General features: G+C 34.8%; 37 non-coding genes across 37 annotated transcripts; all 37 read right to left on the bottom strand.

Annotated features, from left to right (window-relative positions):
• Window positions 1-293: 293 nt before the first annotated feature.
• TRNAW-CCA (transfer RNA tryptophan (anticodon CCA)) lies at window positions 294-365 on the bottom strand. The gene has a single exon. It is a non-coding gene; the product is annotated as a tRNA-Trp (tRNA).
• Window positions 366-760: 395 nt separating this feature from the next.
• On the bottom strand, window positions 761-832 carry TRNAW-CCA (transfer RNA tryptophan (anticodon CCA)). The gene has a single exon. It is a non-coding gene; the product is annotated as a tRNA-Trp (tRNA).
• Window positions 833-1,228: 396 nt separating this feature from the next.
• Window positions 1,229-1,300, bottom strand: TRNAW-CCA (transfer RNA tryptophan (anticodon CCA)). The gene has a single exon. It is a non-coding gene; the product is annotated as a tRNA-Trp (tRNA).
• A 394-nt stretch (window positions 1,301-1,694) lies between these two features.
• Window positions 1,695-1,766, bottom strand: TRNAW-CCA (transfer RNA tryptophan (anticodon CCA)). Its single transcript has one exon. It is a non-coding gene; the product is annotated as a tRNA-Trp (tRNA).
• Window positions 1,767-2,160: 394 nt separating this feature from the next.
• TRNAW-CCA (transfer RNA tryptophan (anticodon CCA)) lies at window positions 2,161-2,232 on the bottom strand. Its single transcript has one exon. It is a non-coding gene; the product is annotated as a tRNA-Trp (tRNA).
• Window positions 2,233-2,628: 396 nt separating this feature from the next.
• TRNAW-CCA (transfer RNA tryptophan (anticodon CCA)) lies at window positions 2,629-2,700 on the bottom strand. The gene has a single exon. It is a non-coding gene; the product is annotated as a tRNA-Trp (tRNA).
• A 395-nt stretch (window positions 2,701-3,095) lies between these two features.
• Window positions 3,096-3,167, bottom strand: TRNAW-CCA (transfer RNA tryptophan (anticodon CCA)). The gene has a single exon. It is a non-coding gene; the product is annotated as a tRNA-Trp (tRNA).
• A 395-nt stretch (window positions 3,168-3,562) lies between these two features.
• Window positions 3,563-3,634, bottom strand: TRNAW-CCA (transfer RNA tryptophan (anticodon CCA)). The gene has a single exon. It is a non-coding gene; the product is annotated as a tRNA-Trp (tRNA).
• A 394-nt stretch (window positions 3,635-4,028) lies between these two features.
• Window positions 4,029-4,100, bottom strand: TRNAW-CCA (transfer RNA tryptophan (anticodon CCA)). Its single transcript has one exon. It is a non-coding gene; the product is annotated as a tRNA-Trp (tRNA).
• Window positions 4,101-4,494: 394 nt separating this feature from the next.
• TRNAW-CCA (transfer RNA tryptophan (anticodon CCA)) lies at window positions 4,495-4,566 on the bottom strand. The gene has a single exon. It is a non-coding gene; the product is annotated as a tRNA-Trp (tRNA).
• Window positions 4,567-4,961: 395 nt separating this feature from the next.
• On the bottom strand, window positions 4,962-5,033 carry TRNAW-CCA (transfer RNA tryptophan (anticodon CCA)). The gene has a single exon. It is a non-coding gene; the product is annotated as a tRNA-Trp (tRNA).
• A 395-nt stretch (window positions 5,034-5,428) lies between these two features.
• TRNAW-CCA (transfer RNA tryptophan (anticodon CCA)) lies at window positions 5,429-5,500 on the bottom strand. The gene has a single exon. It is a non-coding gene; the product is annotated as a tRNA-Trp (tRNA).
• A 396-nt stretch (window positions 5,501-5,896) lies between these two features.
• On the bottom strand, window positions 5,897-5,968 carry TRNAW-CCA (transfer RNA tryptophan (anticodon CCA)). The gene has a single exon. It is a non-coding gene; the product is annotated as a tRNA-Trp (tRNA).
• Window positions 5,969-6,363: 395 nt separating this feature from the next.
• Window positions 6,364-6,435, bottom strand: TRNAW-CCA (transfer RNA tryptophan (anticodon CCA)). Its single transcript has one exon. It is a non-coding gene; the product is annotated as a tRNA-Trp (tRNA).
• Window positions 6,436-6,830: 395 nt separating this feature from the next.
• On the bottom strand, window positions 6,831-6,902 carry TRNAW-CCA (transfer RNA tryptophan (anticodon CCA)). The gene has a single exon. It is a non-coding gene; the product is annotated as a tRNA-Trp (tRNA).
• Window positions 6,903-7,296: 394 nt separating this feature from the next.
• On the bottom strand, window positions 7,297-7,368 carry TRNAW-CCA (transfer RNA tryptophan (anticodon CCA)). The gene has a single exon. It is a non-coding gene; the product is annotated as a tRNA-Trp (tRNA).
• Window positions 7,369-7,762: 394 nt separating this feature from the next.
• Window positions 7,763-7,834, bottom strand: TRNAW-CCA (transfer RNA tryptophan (anticodon CCA)). Its single transcript has one exon. It is a non-coding gene; the product is annotated as a tRNA-Trp (tRNA).
• A 395-nt stretch (window positions 7,835-8,229) lies between these two features.
• On the bottom strand, window positions 8,230-8,301 carry TRNAW-CCA (transfer RNA tryptophan (anticodon CCA)). Its single transcript has one exon. It is a non-coding gene; the product is annotated as a tRNA-Trp (tRNA).
• A 395-nt stretch (window positions 8,302-8,696) lies between these two features.
• Window positions 8,697-8,768, bottom strand: TRNAW-CCA (transfer RNA tryptophan (anticodon CCA)). The gene has a single exon. It is a non-coding gene; the product is annotated as a tRNA-Trp (tRNA).
• A 396-nt stretch (window positions 8,769-9,164) lies between these two features.
• Window positions 9,165-9,236, bottom strand: TRNAW-CCA (transfer RNA tryptophan (anticodon CCA)). Its single transcript has one exon. It is a non-coding gene; the product is annotated as a tRNA-Trp (tRNA).
• A 395-nt stretch (window positions 9,237-9,631) lies between these two features.
• Window positions 9,632-9,703, bottom strand: TRNAW-CCA (transfer RNA tryptophan (anticodon CCA)). The gene has a single exon. It is a non-coding gene; the product is annotated as a tRNA-Trp (tRNA).
• Window positions 9,704-10,098: 395 nt separating this feature from the next.
• TRNAW-CCA (transfer RNA tryptophan (anticodon CCA)) lies at window positions 10,099-10,170 on the bottom strand. Its single transcript has one exon. It is a non-coding gene; the product is annotated as a tRNA-Trp (tRNA).
• A 394-nt stretch (window positions 10,171-10,564) lies between these two features.
• TRNAW-CCA (transfer RNA tryptophan (anticodon CCA)) lies at window positions 10,565-10,636 on the bottom strand. Its single transcript has one exon. It is a non-coding gene; the product is annotated as a tRNA-Trp (tRNA).
• Window positions 10,637-11,030: 394 nt separating this feature from the next.
• On the bottom strand, window positions 11,031-11,102 carry TRNAW-CCA (transfer RNA tryptophan (anticodon CCA)). Its single transcript has one exon. It is a non-coding gene; the product is annotated as a tRNA-Trp (tRNA).
• A 395-nt stretch (window positions 11,103-11,497) lies between these two features.
• On the bottom strand, window positions 11,498-11,569 carry TRNAW-CCA (transfer RNA tryptophan (anticodon CCA)). The gene has a single exon. It is a non-coding gene; the product is annotated as a tRNA-Trp (tRNA).
• Window positions 11,570-11,964: 395 nt separating this feature from the next.
• On the bottom strand, window positions 11,965-12,036 carry TRNAW-CCA (transfer RNA tryptophan (anticodon CCA)). Its single transcript has one exon. It is a non-coding gene; the product is annotated as a tRNA-Trp (tRNA).
• Window positions 12,037-12,431: 395 nt separating this feature from the next.
• Window positions 12,432-12,503, bottom strand: TRNAW-CCA (transfer RNA tryptophan (anticodon CCA)). The gene has a single exon. It is a non-coding gene; the product is annotated as a tRNA-Trp (tRNA).
• A 394-nt stretch (window positions 12,504-12,897) lies between these two features.
• Window positions 12,898-12,969, bottom strand: TRNAW-CCA (transfer RNA tryptophan (anticodon CCA)). The gene has a single exon. It is a non-coding gene; the product is annotated as a tRNA-Trp (tRNA).
• Window positions 12,970-13,363: 394 nt separating this feature from the next.
• TRNAW-CCA (transfer RNA tryptophan (anticodon CCA)) lies at window positions 13,364-13,435 on the bottom strand. Its single transcript has one exon. It is a non-coding gene; the product is annotated as a tRNA-Trp (tRNA).
• Window positions 13,436-13,829: 394 nt separating this feature from the next.
• Window positions 13,830-13,901, bottom strand: TRNAW-CCA (transfer RNA tryptophan (anticodon CCA)). The gene has a single exon. It is a non-coding gene; the product is annotated as a tRNA-Trp (tRNA).
• Window positions 13,902-14,296: 395 nt separating this feature from the next.
• TRNAW-CCA (transfer RNA tryptophan (anticodon CCA)) lies at window positions 14,297-14,368 on the bottom strand. The gene has a single exon. It is a non-coding gene; the product is annotated as a tRNA-Trp (tRNA).
• A 394-nt stretch (window positions 14,369-14,762) lies between these two features.
• Window positions 14,763-14,834, bottom strand: TRNAW-CCA (transfer RNA tryptophan (anticodon CCA)). The gene has a single exon. It is a non-coding gene; the product is annotated as a tRNA-Trp (tRNA).
• Window positions 14,835-15,228: 394 nt separating this feature from the next.
• TRNAW-CCA (transfer RNA tryptophan (anticodon CCA)) lies at window positions 15,229-15,300 on the bottom strand. Its single transcript has one exon. It is a non-coding gene; the product is annotated as a tRNA-Trp (tRNA).
• A 395-nt stretch (window positions 15,301-15,695) lies between these two features.
• On the bottom strand, window positions 15,696-15,767 carry TRNAW-CCA (transfer RNA tryptophan (anticodon CCA)). The gene has a single exon. It is a non-coding gene; the product is annotated as a tRNA-Trp (tRNA).
• A 395-nt stretch (window positions 15,768-16,162) lies between these two features.
• Window positions 16,163-16,234, bottom strand: TRNAW-CCA (transfer RNA tryptophan (anticodon CCA)). Its single transcript has one exon. It is a non-coding gene; the product is annotated as a tRNA-Trp (tRNA).
• A 395-nt stretch (window positions 16,235-16,629) lies between these two features.
• Window positions 16,630-16,701, bottom strand: TRNAW-CCA (transfer RNA tryptophan (anticodon CCA)). Its single transcript has one exon. It is a non-coding gene; the product is annotated as a tRNA-Trp (tRNA).
• Window positions 16,702-17,095: 394 nt separating this feature from the next.
• On the bottom strand, window positions 17,096-17,167 carry TRNAW-CCA (transfer RNA tryptophan (anticodon CCA)). Its single transcript has one exon. It is a non-coding gene; the product is annotated as a tRNA-Trp (tRNA).
• Window positions 17,168-17,500: the final 333 nt, after the last annotated feature.

The following is a 17,500-nucleotide window of genomic DNA, read 5'->3' on the forward strand; positions in this document are numbered from 1 at the left end:
ATTGAGTGATATAATATATGACGTGACCTAAGGAAAACAATTACCAATCACTTAGTTTACTGATAAATTGAAAGTAAGTTATGTTCAATACATGATATTCCACTGAATGATAAACATTTACTATGTTGCTACCTTAATTCTCGCTTTCTGTGTATGGATTCAGTGTAATAGTAGATTTTGGGTCAACTATTCGAAAACAACATATATAGAGTACTTTGATCTATTCATGATATTCCTGTTCAAAATTGTTAAGCTCACAATTCGTTTTCAGTCCATAAACCCATCGACCTTAATGATCCTGACGTGATTCGAACACGCAACTTCCTGATCTGGAGTCAGACGTGCTACCATTGCGCCACAGAGTCAGTACTTACATGCCCTTAATGCATCTGTATTTTTTTTATTTTCCATTTTGATGGCATCCTATAAGGTATTTCATTACAATGTAATTTTCCTGTGACATTTGTAATGAGTGATATAATATATGACGTGACCTAAGGAAAATATATACCAATCACTTAGTTTACTGATAAATTGAAAGTAAGTTATGTTCAACACATGATATTGCTCTGAATGATAAACATTTACTATGTTGCGACCTTTATTGTCGCTTTCTTTGTATGAATTCAGTGTGACAGTAGATTTTCGGTCAACTATTCCAAAACAACAGTTATGGAGTATTTTGATCTATTCATGATATTCCTGTTCAAAATTGTTAAGCTAACAATTCGTTTTCAGTCCATAAACCCATCGGCCTTAATGACCCTGACGTGATTCGAACACGCAACCTTCTGATCTGGAGTCAGACGCGCTACCATTGCGCCACAGAGTCAGTACTTACATGCCCTTAATGCATCTGTATTTTTTTTTATTTTCCATTTTGATGGCATCCTATAAGGTATTTCATTACAATGTAATTTTCCTGTGACATTTGTAATGAGTGATATAATATATGACGTGACCTAAGGAAAACATATACCAATCACTTAGTTTACTGATAAATTGAAAGTAAGTTATGTTCAACACATGATATTGCTCTGAATGATAAACATTTACTATGTTGCGACCTTTATTGTCGCTTTCTTTGTATGAATTCAGTGTGACAGTAGATTTTCGGTCAACTATTCCAAAACAACAGTTATGGAGTACTTTGATCTATTCATGATATTCCTATTCAAAATTGTTAAGCTCACAATTCGCTTTTAGTTCCTAAACCCATCGGCCTTAATGACCCTGACGTGATTCGAACACGCAACCTTCTGATCTGGAGTCAGACGCGCTACCATTGCGCCACAGAGTCAGTACTTACATGCCCTTAATGCATCTGTATTTTTTTATTTTCCATTTTTATGACATCCTACAAGGTATTTTATGATAATGTAATTTTCCTGTGACATGTGTATTGAGTGATATAATATATGACGTGACCTAAGGAAAACATTTACCAATCACTTAGTTTACTGATAAATTGAAAGTAAGTTATGTTCAACACATGATATTCCACTGAATGATAAACATTTACTATGTTGCTACCTTAATTCTCGCTTTCTGTGTATGGATTCCGTGTGATAGTAGATTTTGGGTCAACTATTCCAAAACAACAGTTATGGAGTACTTTGATCTAGTCATGATATTCCTATTCAAAATTGTTAAGCTCACAATACACTTTTAGTCCCTAAACCCATCGGCCTTAATGACCCTGACGTGATTCGAACACGCAACCTTCTGATCTGGAGTCAGACGCGCTACCATTGCGCCACAGAGTCAGTACTTACATGCCCTTAATGCATCTGTATTTTTTTATTTTCCATTTTTATGACATCCTACAAGGTATTTTATGATAATGTAATTTTCCTGTGACATGTGTATTGAGTGATATAATATATGACGTGACCTAAGGAAAACAATTACCAATCACTTACTTTACTGATAAATTGAAAGTAAGTTATGTTCAACACATGATATTCCACTGAATGATAAACATTTACTATGTTGCTACCTTAATTATCGCTTTCTGTGTATGGATTCAGTGTGATAGTAGATTTTGGGTCAACTATTCCAAAACAACAGTTACGGAGTACTTTGATCTATTCATGATATTCCTGTTCAAAATTGTTAAGCTCACAATTCGTTTTCAGTCCATAAACCCACCGACCTCAATGACCCTGACGAGATTCGAACATGCAACCTTCTGATCTGGAGTCAGACGCGCTACCATTGCGCCACAGAGTCAGTACTTTACATGCCCTTAATGCATCTGTATTTTTTTTATTTTCCATTTTGATGGCATCCTATAAGGTATTTCATTACAATGTAATTTTCCTGTGACATTTGTAATGAGTGATATAATATATGACGTGACCTAAGGAAAATATATACCAATCACTTAGTTTACTGATAAATTGAAAGTAAGTTATGTTCAACACATGATATTGCTCTGAATGATAAACATTTACTATGTTGCGACCTTTATTGTCGCTTTCTTTGTATGAATTCAGTGTGACAGTAGATTTTCGGTCAACTATTCCAAAACAACAGTTATGGAGTACTTTGATCTATTCATGATATTCCTGTTCAAAATTGTTAAGCTCACAATTCGTTTTCAGTCCATAAACCCATCGACCTGAATGATCCTGACGTGATTCGAACACGCAACTTCCTGATCTGGAGTCAGACGTGCTACCATTGCGCCACAGAGTCAGTACTTACATGCCCTTAATGCATCTGTATTTTTTTTATTTTCCATTTTTATGACATCCTACAAGGTATTTTATGATAATGTAATTTTTCTGTGACTTGTGTATTGAGTAATATAATATATGACGTGACCTAAGGAAAACAATTACCAATCACTTAGTTTACTGATAAATTGAAATTAAGTTATGTTCAACACATGATATTCCACTGAATGATAAACATTTACTATGTTGCTACCTTAATTCTCGCTTTCTGTGTATGGATTCCATGTGATAGTAGATTTTGGGTCAACTATTCCAAAACAACAGTTATGGAGTACTTTGATCTATTCATGATATTCCTGTTAAAAATTGTTAAGCTCGCAATTCGTTTTCAGTCCATAAACCCATCGACCTTAATGACCCTGACGTGATTCGAACACGCAACCTCCTGATCTGGAGTCAGACGTGCTACCATTGCGCCACAGAGTCAGTACTTACATGCCCTTAATGCATCTGTATTTTTTTTATTTTCCATTTTTATGACATCCTACAAGGTATTTTATGATAATGTAATTTTCCTGTGACATGTGTATTGAGTGATATAATATATGACGTGACCTAAGGAAAACAATTACCAATCACTTAGTTTACTGATAAATTGAAAGTAAGTTATGTTCAACACATGGTATTCCACTGAATGATAAACATTTACTATGTTGCTACCTTAATTCTCGCTTTCTGTGTATGGATTCAGTGTGATAGTAGATTTTGGGTCAACTATTCCAAAACAACAGTTATGGAGTACTTTGATCTAGTCATGATATTCCTATTCAAAATTGTTAAGCTCACAATTCGCTTTTAGTCCCTAAACCCATCGACCTCAATGACCCTGACGTGATTCGAAGACGCAACCTTCTGATCTGGAGTCAGACGCGCTACCATTGCGCCACAGAGTCAGTACTTACATGCCCTTAATGCATCTGTATTTTTTTATTTTCCATTTTTATGACATCCTACAAGGTATTTTATGATAATGTAATTTTCCTGTGACATGTGTATTGAGTGATATAATATATGACGTGACCTAAGGAAAACAATTACCAATCACTTAGTTTACTGATAAATTGAAAGTAAGTTATGTTCAACACATGATATTCCACTGAATGATAAACATTTACTATGTTGCTACCTTAATTATCGCTTTCTGTGTATGGATTCAGTGTGATAGTAGATTTTCGGTCAACTATTCCAAAACAACAGTTATGGAGTACTTTGATCTATTCATGATATTCGTGTTCAAAATTGTTAAGCTCACAATTCGTTTTCAGTCCATAAACCCATCGACCTTAATGACCCTGACGTGATTCGAACACGCAACCTCCTGATCTGGAGTCAGACGTGCTACCATTGCGCCACAGAGTCAGTACTTACATGCCCTTAATGCATCTGTATTTTTTTATTTTCCATTTTTATGACATCCTACAAGGTATTTTATGATAATGTAATTTTCCTGTGACATGTGTATTGAGTGATATAATATATGACGTGACCTAAGGAAAACATTTACCAATCACTTAGTTTACTGATAAATTGAAAGTAAGTTATGTTCAACACATGATATTCCACTGAATGATAAACATTTACTATGTTGCTACCTTAATTCTCGCTTTCTGTGTATGGATTCAGTGTGATAGTAGATTTTGGGTCAACTATTCCAAAACAACAGTTATGGAGTACTTTGATCTATTCATGATATTCGTGTTCAAAATTGTTAAGCTCACAATTCGTTTTCAGTCCATAAACCCATCGACCTTAATGACCCTGACGTGATTCGAACACGCAACCTTCTGATCTGGAGTCAGACGCGCTACCATTGCGCCACAGAGTCAGTACTTACATGCTCTTAATGCATCTGTATTTCTTTTATTTTCCATTTTTATGACATCCTACAAGGTATTTTATGATAATGTAATTTTCCTGTGACATGTGTATTGAGTGATATAATATATGACGTGACCTAAGGAAAACAATTACCAATCACTTAGTTTACTGATAAATTGAAAGTAAGTTATGTTCAACACATGGTATTCCACTGAATGATAAACATTTACTATGTTGCTACCTTAATTCTCGCTTTCTGTGTATGGATTCAGTGTGATAGTAGATTTTGGGTCAACTATTCAAAAACAACAGTTATGGAGTACTTTTATCTATTCATTATATTCCTATTGAAAATTGTTAAGCTCACAATTCGCTTTTAGTCCCTAAACCCATCGGCCTTAATGACCCTGACGTGATTCGAACACGCAACCTTCTGATCTGGAGTCAGACGCGCTACCATTGCGCCACAGAGTCAGTACTTACATGCCCTTAATGCATCTGTATTTTTTTTATTTTGCATTTTTATGACATCCTACAAGGTATTTTATGATAATGTACTTTTCCTGTGACATTTGTAATGAGTGATATAATATATGACGTGACCTAAGGAAAACAATTACCAATCACTTACTTTACTGATAAATTGAAAGTAAGTTATGTTCAACACATGATATTCCACTGAATGATAAACATTTACTATGTTGCTACCTTAATTATCGCTTTCTGTGTATGGATTCAGTGTGATAGTAGATTTTGGGTCAACTATTCCAAAACAACAGTTACGGAGTACTTTGATCTATTCATGATATTCCTGTTCAAAATTGTTAAGCTCACAATTCGTTTTCAGTCCATAAACCCACCGACCTCAATGACCCTGACGAGATTCGAACATGCAACCTTCTGATCTGGAGTCAGACGCGCTACCATTGCGCCACAGAGTCAGTACTTTACATGCCCTTAATGCATCTGTATTTTTTTTATTTTCCATTTTGATGGCATCCTATAAGGTATTTCATTACAATGTAATTTTCCTGTGACATTTGTAATGAGTGATATAATATATGACGTGACCTAAGGAAAATATATACCAATCACTTAGTTTACTGATAAATTGAAAGTAAGTTATGTTCAACACATGATATTGCTCTGAATGATAAACATTTACTATGTTGCGACCTTTATTGTCGCTTTCTTTGTATGAATTCAGTGTGACAGTAGATTTTCGGTCAACTATTCCAAAACAACAGTTATGGAGTACTTTGATCTATTCATGATATTCCTGTTCAAAATTGTTAAGCTCACAATTCGTTTTCAGTCCATAAACCCATCGACCTGAATGATCCTGACGTGATTCGAACACGCAACTTCCTGATCTGGAGTCAGACGTGCTACCATTGCGCCACAGAGTCAGTACTTACATGCCCTTAATGCATCTGTATTTTTTTTATTTTCCATTTTTATGACATCCTACAAGGTATTTTATGATAATGTAATTTTTCTGTGACTTGTGTATTGAGTAATATAATATATGACGTGACCTAAGGAAAACAATTACCAATCACTTAGTTTACTGATAAATTGAAATTAAGTTATGTTCAACACATGATATTCCACTGAATGATAAACATTTACTATGTTGCTACCTTAATTCTCGCTTTCTGTGTATGGATTCCATGTGATAGTAGATTTTGGGTCAACTATTCCAAAACAACAGTTATGGAGTACTTTGATCTATTCATGATATTCCTGTTCAAAATTGTTAAGCTCACAATTCGTTTTCAGTCCATAAACCCATCGACCTTAATGACCCTGACGTGATTCGAACACGCAACCTCCTGATCTGGAGTCAGACGTGCTACCATTGCGCCACAGAGTCAGTACTTACATGCCCTTAATGCATCTGTATTTTTTTTATTTTCCATTTTTATGACATCCTACAAGGTATTTTATGATAATGTAATTTTCCTGTGACATGTGTATTGAGTGATATAATATATGACGTGACCTAAGGAAAACAATTACCAATCACTTAGTTTACTGATAAATTGAAAGTAAGTTATGTTCAACACATGGTATTCCACTGAATGATAAACATTTACTATGTTGCTACCTTAATTCTCGCTTTCTGTGTATGGATTCAGTGTGATAGTAGATTTTGGGTCAACTATTCCAAAACAACAGTTATGGAGTACTTTGATCTAGTCATGATATTCCTATTCAAAATTGTTAAGCTCACAATTCGCTTTTAGTCCCTAAACCCATCGACCTCAATGACCCTGACGTGATTCGAAGACGCAACCTTCTGATCTGGAGTCAGACGCGCTACCATTGCGCCACAGAGTCAGTACTTACATGCCCTTAATGCATCTGTATTTTTTTATTTTCCATTTTTATGACATCCTACAAGGTATTTTATGATAATGTAATTTTCCTGTGACATGTGTATTGAGTGATATAATATATGACGTGACCTAAGGAAAACAATTACCAATCACTTAGTTTACTGATAAATTGAAAGTAAGTTATGTTCAACACATGATATTCCACTGAATGATAAACATTTACTATGTTGCTACCTTAATTATCTTTTTCTGTGTATGGATTCAGTGTGATAGTAGATTTTCGGTCAACTATTCCAAAACAACAGTTATGGAGTACTTTGATCTATTCATGATATTCGTGTTCAAAATTGTTAAGCTCACAATTCGTTTTCAGTCCATAAACCCATCGACCTTAATGACCCTGACGTGATTCGAACACGCAACCTCCTGATCTGGAGTCAGACGTGCTACCATTGCGCCACAGAGTCAGTACTTACATGCCCTTAATGCATCTGTATTTTTTTATTTTCCATTTTTATGACATCCTACAAGGTATTTTATGATAATGTAATTTTCCTGTGACATGTGTATTGAGTGATATAATATATGACGTGACCTAAGGAAAACATTTACCAATCACTTAGTTTACTGATAAATTGAAAGTAAGTTATGTTCAACACATGATATTCCACTGAATGATAAACATTTACTATGTTGCTACCTTAATTCTCGCTTTCTGTGTATGGATTCAGTGTGATAGTAGATTTTGGGTCAACTATTCCAAAACAACAGTTATGGAGTACTTTGATCTATTCATGATATTCGTGTTCAAAATTGTTAAGCTCACAATTCGTTTTCAGTCCATAAACCCATCGACCTTAATGACCCTGACGTGATTCGAACACGCAACCTTCTGATCTGGAGTCAGACGCGCTACCATTGCGCCACAGAGTCAGTACTTACATGCTCTTAATGCATCTGTATTTCTTTTATTTTCCATTTTTATGACATCCTACAAGGTATTTTATGATAATGTAATTTTCCTGTGACATGTGTATTGAGTGATATAATATATGACGTGACCTAAGGAAAACAATTACCAATCACTTAGTTTACTGATAAATTGAAAGTAAGTTATGTTCAACACATGGTATTCCACTGAATGATAAACATTTACTATGTTGCTACCTTAATTCTCGCTTTCTGTGTATGGATTCAGTGTGATAGTAGATTTTGGGTCAACTATTCAAAAACAACAGTTATGGAGTACTTTTATCTATTCATTATATTCCTATTGAAAATTGTTAAGCTCACAATTCGCTTTTAGTCCCTAAACCCATCGGCCTTAATGACCCTGACGTGATTCGAACACGCAACCTTCTGATCTGGAGTCAGACGCGCTACCATTGCGCCACAGAGTCAGTACTTACATGCCCTTAATGCATCTGTATTTTTTTTATTTTGCATTTTTATGACATCCTACAAGGTATTTTATGATAATGTACTTTTCCTGTGACATTTGTAATGAGTGATATAATATATGACGTGACCTAAGGAAAACAATTACCAATCACTTACTTTACTGATAAATTGAAAGTAAGTTATGTTCAACACATGATATTCCACTGAATGATAAACATTTACTATGTTGCTACCTTAATTATCGCTTTCTGTGTATGGATTCAGTGTGATAGTAGATTTTGGGTCAACTATTCCAAAACAACAGTTACGGAGTACTTTGATCTATTCATGATATTCCTGTTCAAAATTGTTAAGCTCACAATTCGTTTTCAGTCCATAAACCCACCGACCTCAATGACCCTGACGAGATTCGAACATGCAACCTTCTGATCTGGAGTCAGACGCGCTACCATTGCGCCACAGAGTCAGTACTTTACATGCCCTTAATGCATCTGTATTTTTTTTATTTTCCATTTTGATGGCATCCTATAAGGTATTTCATTACAATGTAATTTTCCTGTGACATTTGTAATGAGTGATATAATATATGACGTGACCTAAGGAAAATATATACCAATCACTTAGTTTACTGATAAATTGAAAGTAAGTTATGTTCAACACATGATATTGCTCTGAATGATAAACATTTACTATGTTGCGACCTTTATTGTCGCTTTCTTTGTATGAATTCAGTGTGACAGTAGATTTTCGGTCAACTATTCCAAAACAACAGTTATGGAGTACTTTGATCTATTCATGATATTCCTGTTCAAAATTGTTAAGCTCACAATTCGTTTTCAGTCCATAAACCCATCGACCTGAATGATCCTGACGTGATTCGAACACGCAACTTCCTGATCTGGAGTCAGACGTGCTACCATTGCGCCACAGAGTCAGTACTTACATGCCCTTAATGCATCTGTATTTTTTTTATTTTCCATTTTTATGACATCCTACAAGGTATTTTATGATAATGTAATTTTTCTGTGATTTGTGTATTGAGTAATATAATATATGACGTGACCTAAGGAAAACAATTACCAATCACTTAGTTTACTGATAAATTGAAATTAAGTTATGTTCAACACATGATATTCCACTGAATGATAAACATTTACTATGTTGCTACCTTAATTCTCGCTTTCTGTGTATGGATTCCATGTGATAGTAGATTTTGGGTCAACTATTCCAAAACAACAGTTATGGAGTACTTTGATCTATTCATGATATTCGTGTTCAAAATTGTTAAGCTCACAATTCGTTTTCAGTCCATAAACCCATCGACCTTAATGACCCTGACGTGATTCGAACACGCAACCTCCTGATCTGGAGTCAGACGTGCTACCATTGCGCCACAGAGTCAGTACTTACATGCCCTTAATGCATCTGTATTTTTTTTATTTTCCATTTTTATGACATCCTACAAGGTATTTTATGATAATGTAATTTTCCTGTGACATGTGTATTGAGTGATATAATATATGACGTGACCTAAGGAAAACAATTACCAATCACTTAGTTTACTGATAAATTGAAAGTAAGTTATGTTCAACACATGGTATTCCACTGAATGATAAACATTTACTATGTTGCTACCTTAATTCTCGCTTTCTGTGTATGGATTCAGTGTGATAGTAGATTTTGGGTCAACTATTCCAAAACAACAGTTATGGAGTACTTTGATCTAGTCATGATATTCCTATTCAAAATTGTTAAGCTCACAATTCGCTTTTAGTCCCTAAACCCATCGACCTCAATGACCCTGACGTGATTCGAAGACGCAACCTTCTGATCTGGAGTCAGACGCGCTACCATTGCGCCACAGAGTCAGTACTTACATGCCCTTAATGCATCTGTATTTTTTTATTTTCCATTTTTATGACATCCTACAAGGTATTTTATGATAATGTAATTTTCCTGTGACATGTGTATTGAGTGATATAATATATGACGTGACCTAAGGAAAACAATTACCAATCACTTAGTTTACTGATAAATTGAAAGTAAGTTATGTTCAACACATGATATTCCACTGAATGATAAACATTTACTATGTTGCTACCTTAATTATCGCTTTCTGTGTATGGATTCAGTGTGATAGTAGATTTTCGGTCAACTATTCCAAAACAACAGTTATGGAGTACTTTGATCTATTCATGATATTCGTGTTCAAAATTGTTAAGCTCACAATTCGTTTTCAGTCCATAAACCCATCGACCTTAATGACCCTGACGTGATTCGAACACGCAACCTCCTGATCTGGAGTCAGACGTGCTACCATTGCGCCACAGAGTCAGTACTTACATGCCCTTAATGCATCTGTATTTTTTTATTTTCCATTTTTATGACATCCTACAAGGTATTTTATGATAATGTAATTTTCCTGTGACATGTGTATTGAGTGATATAATATATGACGTGACCTAAGGAAAACATTTACCAATCACTTAGTTTACTGATAAATTGAAAGTAAGTTATGTTCAACACATGATATTCCACTGAATGATAAACATTTACTATGTTGCTACCTTAATTCTCGCTTTCTGTGTATGGATTCAGTGTGATAGTAGATTTTGGGTCAACTATTCCAAAACAACAGTTATGGAGTACTTTGATCTATTCATGATATTCGTGTTCAAAATTGTTAAGCTCACAATTCGTTTTCAGTCCATAAACCCATCGACCTTAATGACCCTGACGTGATTCGAACACGCAACCTTCTGATCTGGAGTCAGACGCGCTACCATTGCGCCACAGAGTCAGTACTTACATGCTCTTAATGCATCTGTATTTCTTTTATTTTCCATTTTTATGACATCCTACAAGGTATTTTATGATAATGTAATTTTCCTGTGACATGTGTATTGAGTGATATAATATATGACGTGACCTAAGGAAAACAATTACCAATCACTTAGTTTACTGATAAATTGAAAGTAAGTTATGTTCAACACATGGTATTCCACTGAATGATAAACATTTACTATGTTGCTACCTTAATTCTCGCTTTCTGTGTATGGATTCAGTGTGATAGTAGATTTTGGGTCAACTATTCAAAAACAACAGTTATGGAGTACTTTTATCTATTCATTATATTCCTATTGAAAATTGTTAAGCTCACAATTCGCTTTTAGTCCCTAAACCCATCGGCCTTAATGACCCTGACGTGATTCGAACACGCAACCTTCTGATCTGGAGTCAGACGCGCTACCATTGCGCCACAGAGTCAGTACTTACATGCCCTTAATGCATCTGTATTTTTTTTATTTTGCATTTTTATGACATCCTACAAGGTATTTTATGATAATGTACTTTTCCTGTGACATTTGTAATGAGTGATATAATATATGACGTGACCTAAGAAAAACATATACCAATCACTTAGTTTACTGATAAATTGAAAGTAAGTTATGTTCAACACATGATATTGCTCTGAATGATAAACATTTACTATGTTGCGACCTTTATTTGCGCTTTCTTTGTATGAATTTAGTGTGATAGTAGATTTTGGGTCAACTATTCCAAAACAACAGTTATGGAGTACTTTGATCTATTCATGATATTCGTGTTCAAAATTGTTAAGCTCGCAATTCGTTTTCAGTCCCTAAACCCATCGACCTCAATGACCCTGACGTAATTCGAACACGCAACCTTCTGAACTGGAGACAGACGCGCTACCATTGCGCCACAGAGTCAGTACTAACATGCCCTTAAGGCATCTGTGTTTTATTTATTTTCCATTTTGATGACATCCTACAAGGTATTTTATGATAATGTAATTTTCCTGTGACATTTGTAATGAGTGATATAATATATGACGTGACCTAAGGAAAACATATACCAATCACTTAGTTTACTGATAAATTGAAAGTAAGTTATGTTCAACACATGATATTGCTCTGAATGATAAACATTTACTATGTTGCTACCTTAATTCTCGCTTTCTGTGTATGGATTCAGTGTGATAGTAGATTTTCGGTCAACTATTCCAAAACAACAGTTATGGAGTACTTTGATCTATTCATGATATTCCTGTTCAAAATTGTTAAGCTCACAATTCGCTTTTAGTCCCTAAACCCATCGGCCTTAATGACCCTGACGTGATTCGAACACGCAATCTTCTGATCTGGAGTCAGACGCGCTACCATTGCGCCACAGAGTCAGTACTTACATGCACTTAATGCATCTGTATTTTTTTATTTTTCATTTTTATGTCATCCTACAAGGTATTTTATGATAATGTAATTTTCCTGTGACATGTGTATTGAGTGATATAATATATGACGTGACCTAAGGAAAACAATTACCAATCACTTAGTTTACTGATAAATTGAAAGTAAGTTATGTTCAACACATGATATTCCACTGAATGATAAACATTTACTATGTTGCTACCTTAATTCTCGCTTTCTGTGTATTGATTCAGTGTGATAGTAGATTTTGGGTCAACTATTCCAAAACAACAGTTATGAAGTACTTTGATCTATTCATGATATTCGTGTTCAAAATTGTTAAGCTCACAATTCGTTTTCAGTCCATAAACCCATCGACCTCAATTACCCTGACGTGATTCGAACACGCAACCTTCTGATCTGGAGTCAGACGCGCTACCATTGCGCCACAGAGTCAGTACTTACATGCACTTAATGCATCTGTATTTTTTTATTTTTCAATTTTATGACATCCTACAAGGTATTTTATGATAATGTAATTTTCCTGTGACATGTGTATTGAGTGATATAATATATGACGTGACCTAAGGAAAACAATTACCAATCACTTAGTTTACTGATAAATTGAAAGTAAGTTGTGTTCAACACATGATATTCCACTGAATGATAAACATTTACTATGTTGCTACCTTAATTCTCGCTTTCTGTGTATGGATTCAGTGTGATAGTAGATTTTGGGTCAACTATTCCAAAACAACAATTATGGAGTACTTTGATCTATTCATGATATTCGTGTTCAAAATTGTTAAGCTCACAATTCGTTTTCAGTCCATAAACCCATCGACCTCAATGACCCTGACGTGATTCGAACACGCAACCTTCTGATCTGGAGTAAGACGCGCTACCATTGCGCCACAGAGTCAGTACTTACATGCCCTTAATGCATCTGTATTTTTTTATTTTCCATTTTTATGACATCCTACAAGGTATTTTATGATAATGTACTTTTCCTGTGACATTTGTAATGAGTGATATAATATATGACGTGACCTAAGAAAAACATATACCAATCACTTAGTTTACTGATAAATTGAAAGTAAGTTATGTTCAACACATGATATTGCTCTGAATGATAAACATTTACTATGTTGCGACCTTTATTTGCGCTTTCTTTGTATGAATTTAGTGTGATAGTAGATTTTGGGTCAACTATTCCAAAACAACAGTTATGGAGTACTTTGATCTATTCATGATATTCGTGTTCAAAATTGTTATCCTCGCAATTCGTTTTCAGTCCCTAAACCCATCGACCTCAATGACCCTGACGTAATTCGAACACGCAACCTTCTGAACTGGAGACAGACGCGCTACCATTGCGCCACAGAGTCAGTACTAACATGCCCTTAAGGCATCTGTGTTTTATTTATTTTCCATTTTGATGACATCCTACAAGGTATTTTATGATAATGTAATTTTCCTGTGGCATGTGTATTGAGTGATATAATATATGACGTGACCTAAGGAAAACAATTACCAATCACTTAGTTTACTGATAAATTGAAAGTAAGTTATGTTCAACACATGATATTGCTCTGAATGATAAACATTTACTATGTTGCTACCTTAATTCTCGCTTTCTGTGTATGGATTCAGTGTGATAGTAGATTTTCGGTCAACTATTCCAAAACAACAGTTATGGAGTACTTTGATCTATTCATGATATTCCTGTTCAAAATTGTTAAGCTCACAATTCGCTTTTAGTCCCTAAACCCATCGGCCTTAATGACCCTGACGTGATTCGAACACGCAACCTTCTGATCTGGAGTCAGACGCGCTACCATTGCGCCACAGAGTCAGTACTTACATGCACTTAATGCATCTGTATTTTTTTATTTTTCATTTTTATGTCATCCTACAAGGTATTTTATGATAATGTAATTTTCCTGTGACATGTGTATTGAGTGATATAATATATGACGTGACCTAAGGAAAACAATTACCAATCACTTAGTTTACTGATAAATTGAAAGTAAGTTATGTTCAACACATGATATTCCACTGAATGATAAACATTTACTATGTTGCTACCTTAATTCTCGCTTTCTGTGTATTGATTCAGTGTGATAGTAGATTTTGGGTCAACTATTCCAAAACAACAGTTATGAAGTACTTTGATCTATTCATGATATTCGTGTTCAAAATTGTTAAGCTCACAATTCGTTTTCAGTCCATAAACCCATCGACCTCAATTACCCTGACGTGATTCGAACACGCAACCTTCTGATCTGGAGTCAGACGCGCTACCATTGCGCCACAGAGTCAGTACTTACATGCACTTAATGCATCTGTATTTTTTTATTTTTCAATTTTATGACATCCTACAAGGTATTTCATGATAATGTAATTTTCCTGTGACATGTGTATTGAGTGATATAATATATGACGTGACCTAAGGAAAACAATTACCAATCACTTAGTTTACTGATAAATTGAAAGTAAGTTATGTTCAATACATGATATTCCACTGAATGATAAACATTTACTATGTTGCTACCTTAATTCTCGCTTTCTGTGTATGGATTCAGTGTGATAGTAGATTTTGGGTCAACTATTCCAAAACAACAGTTATGGAGTACTTTGATCTATTCATGATATTCGTGTTCAAAATTGTTAAGCTCACAATTCGTTTTCAGTCCATAAACCCATCGACCTTAATGACCCTGACGTGATTCGAACACGCAACCTTCTGATCTGGAGTCAGACGCGCTACCATTGCGCCACAGAGTCAGTACTTACATGCTCTTAATGCATCTGTATTTCTTTTATTTTCCATTTTTATGACATCCTACAAGGTATTTTATGATAATGTAATTTTCCTGTGACATGTGTATTGAGTGATATAATATATGACGTGACCTAAGGAAAACAATTACCAATCACTTAGTTTACTGATAAATTGAAAGTAAGTTATGTTCAACACATGGTATTCCACTGAATGATAAACATTTACTATGTTGCTACCTTAATTCTCGCTTTCTGTGTATGGATTCAGTGTGATAGTAGATTTTGGGTCAACTATTCAAAAACAACAGTTATGGAGTACTTTTATCTATTCATTATATTCCTATTGAAAATTGTTAAGCTCACAATTCGCTTTTAGTCCCTAAACCCATCGGCCTTAATGACCCTGACGTGATTCGAACACGCAACCTTCTGATCTGGAGTCAGACGCGCTACCATTGCGCCACAGAGTCAGTACTTACATGCCCTTAATGCATCTGTATTTTTTTTATTTTGCATTTTTATGACATCCTACAAGGTATTTTATGATAATGTACTTTTCCTGTGACATTTGTAATGAGTGATATAATATATGACGTGACCTAAGAAAAACATATACCAATCACTTAGTTTACTGATAAATTGAAAGTAAGTTATGTTCAACACATGATATTGCTCTGAATGATAAACATTTACTATGTTGCGACCTTTATTTGCGCTTTCTTTGTATGAATTTAGTGTGATAGTAGATTTTGGGTCAACTATTCCAAAACAACAGTTATGGAGTACTTTGATCTATTCATGATATTCGTGTTCAAAATTGTTAAGCTCGCAATTCGTTTTCAGTCCCTAAACCCATCGACCTCAATGACCCTGACGTAATTCGAACACGCAACCTTCTGAACTGGAGACAGACGCGCTACCATTGCGCCACAGAGTCAGTACTAACATGCCCTTAAGGCATCTGTGTTTTATTTATTTTCCATTTTGATGACATCCTACAAGGTATTTTATGATAATGTAATTTTCCTGTGACATTTGTAATGAGTGATATAATATATGACGTGACCTAAGGAAAACATATACCAATCACTTAGTTTACTGATAAATTGAAAGTAAGTTATGTTCAACACATGATATTGCTCTGAATGATAAACATTTACTATGTTGCTACCTTAATTCTCGCTTTCTGTGTATGGATTCAGTGTGATAGTAGATTTTCGGTCAACTATTCCAAAACAACAGTTATGGAGTACTTTGATCTATTCATGATATTCCTGTTCAAAATTGTTAAGCTCACAATTCGCTTTTAGTCCCTAAACCCATCGGCCTTAATGACCCTGACGTGATTCGAACACGCAACCTTCTGATCTGGAGTCAGACGCGCTACCATTGCGCCACAGAGTCAGTACTTACATGCACTTTATGCATCTGTATTTTTTTATTTTTCATTTTTATGTCATCCTACAAGGTATTTTATGATAATGTAATTTTCCTGTGACATGTGTATTGAGTGATATAATATATGACGTGACCTAAGGAAAACAATTACCAATCACTTAGTTTACTGATAAATTGAAAGTAAGTTATGTTCAACACATGATATTCCACTGAATGATAAACATTTACTATGTTGCTACCTTAATTCTCGCTTTCTGTGTATTGATTCAGTGTGATAGTAGATTTTGGGTCAACTATTCCAAAACAACAGTTATGAAGTACTTTGATCTATTCATGATATTCGTGTTCAAAATTGTTAAGCTCACAATTCGTTTTCAGTCCATAAACCCATCGACCTCAATTACCCTGACGTGATTCGAACACGCAACCTTCTGATCTGGAGTCAGACGCGCTACCATTGCGCCACAGAGTCAGTACTTACATGCACTTAATGCATCTGTATTTTTTTATTTTTCAATTTTATGACATCCTACAAGGTATTTTATGATAATGTAATTTTCCTGTGACATGTGTATTGAGTGATATAATATATGACGTGACCTAAGGAAAACAATTACCAATCACGTAGTTTACTGATAAATTGAAAGTAAGTTATGTTCAACACATGATATTCCACTGAATGATAAACATTTACTATGTTGCTACCTTAATTCTCGCTTTCTGTGTATGGATTCAGTGTGATAGTAGATTTTGGGTCAACTATTCCAAAACAACAGTTATGGAGTACTTTGATCTATTCATGATA

This window comes from Saccoglossus kowalevskii, chromosome 17 (genome assembly GCF_978046115.1).
Source record: "Saccoglossus kowalevskii chromosome 17, keSacKowa6.1, whole genome shotgun sequence".
Lineage (NCBI taxonomy): Eukaryota > Metazoa > Hemichordata > Enteropneusta > Harrimaniidae > Saccoglossus > Saccoglossus kowalevskii.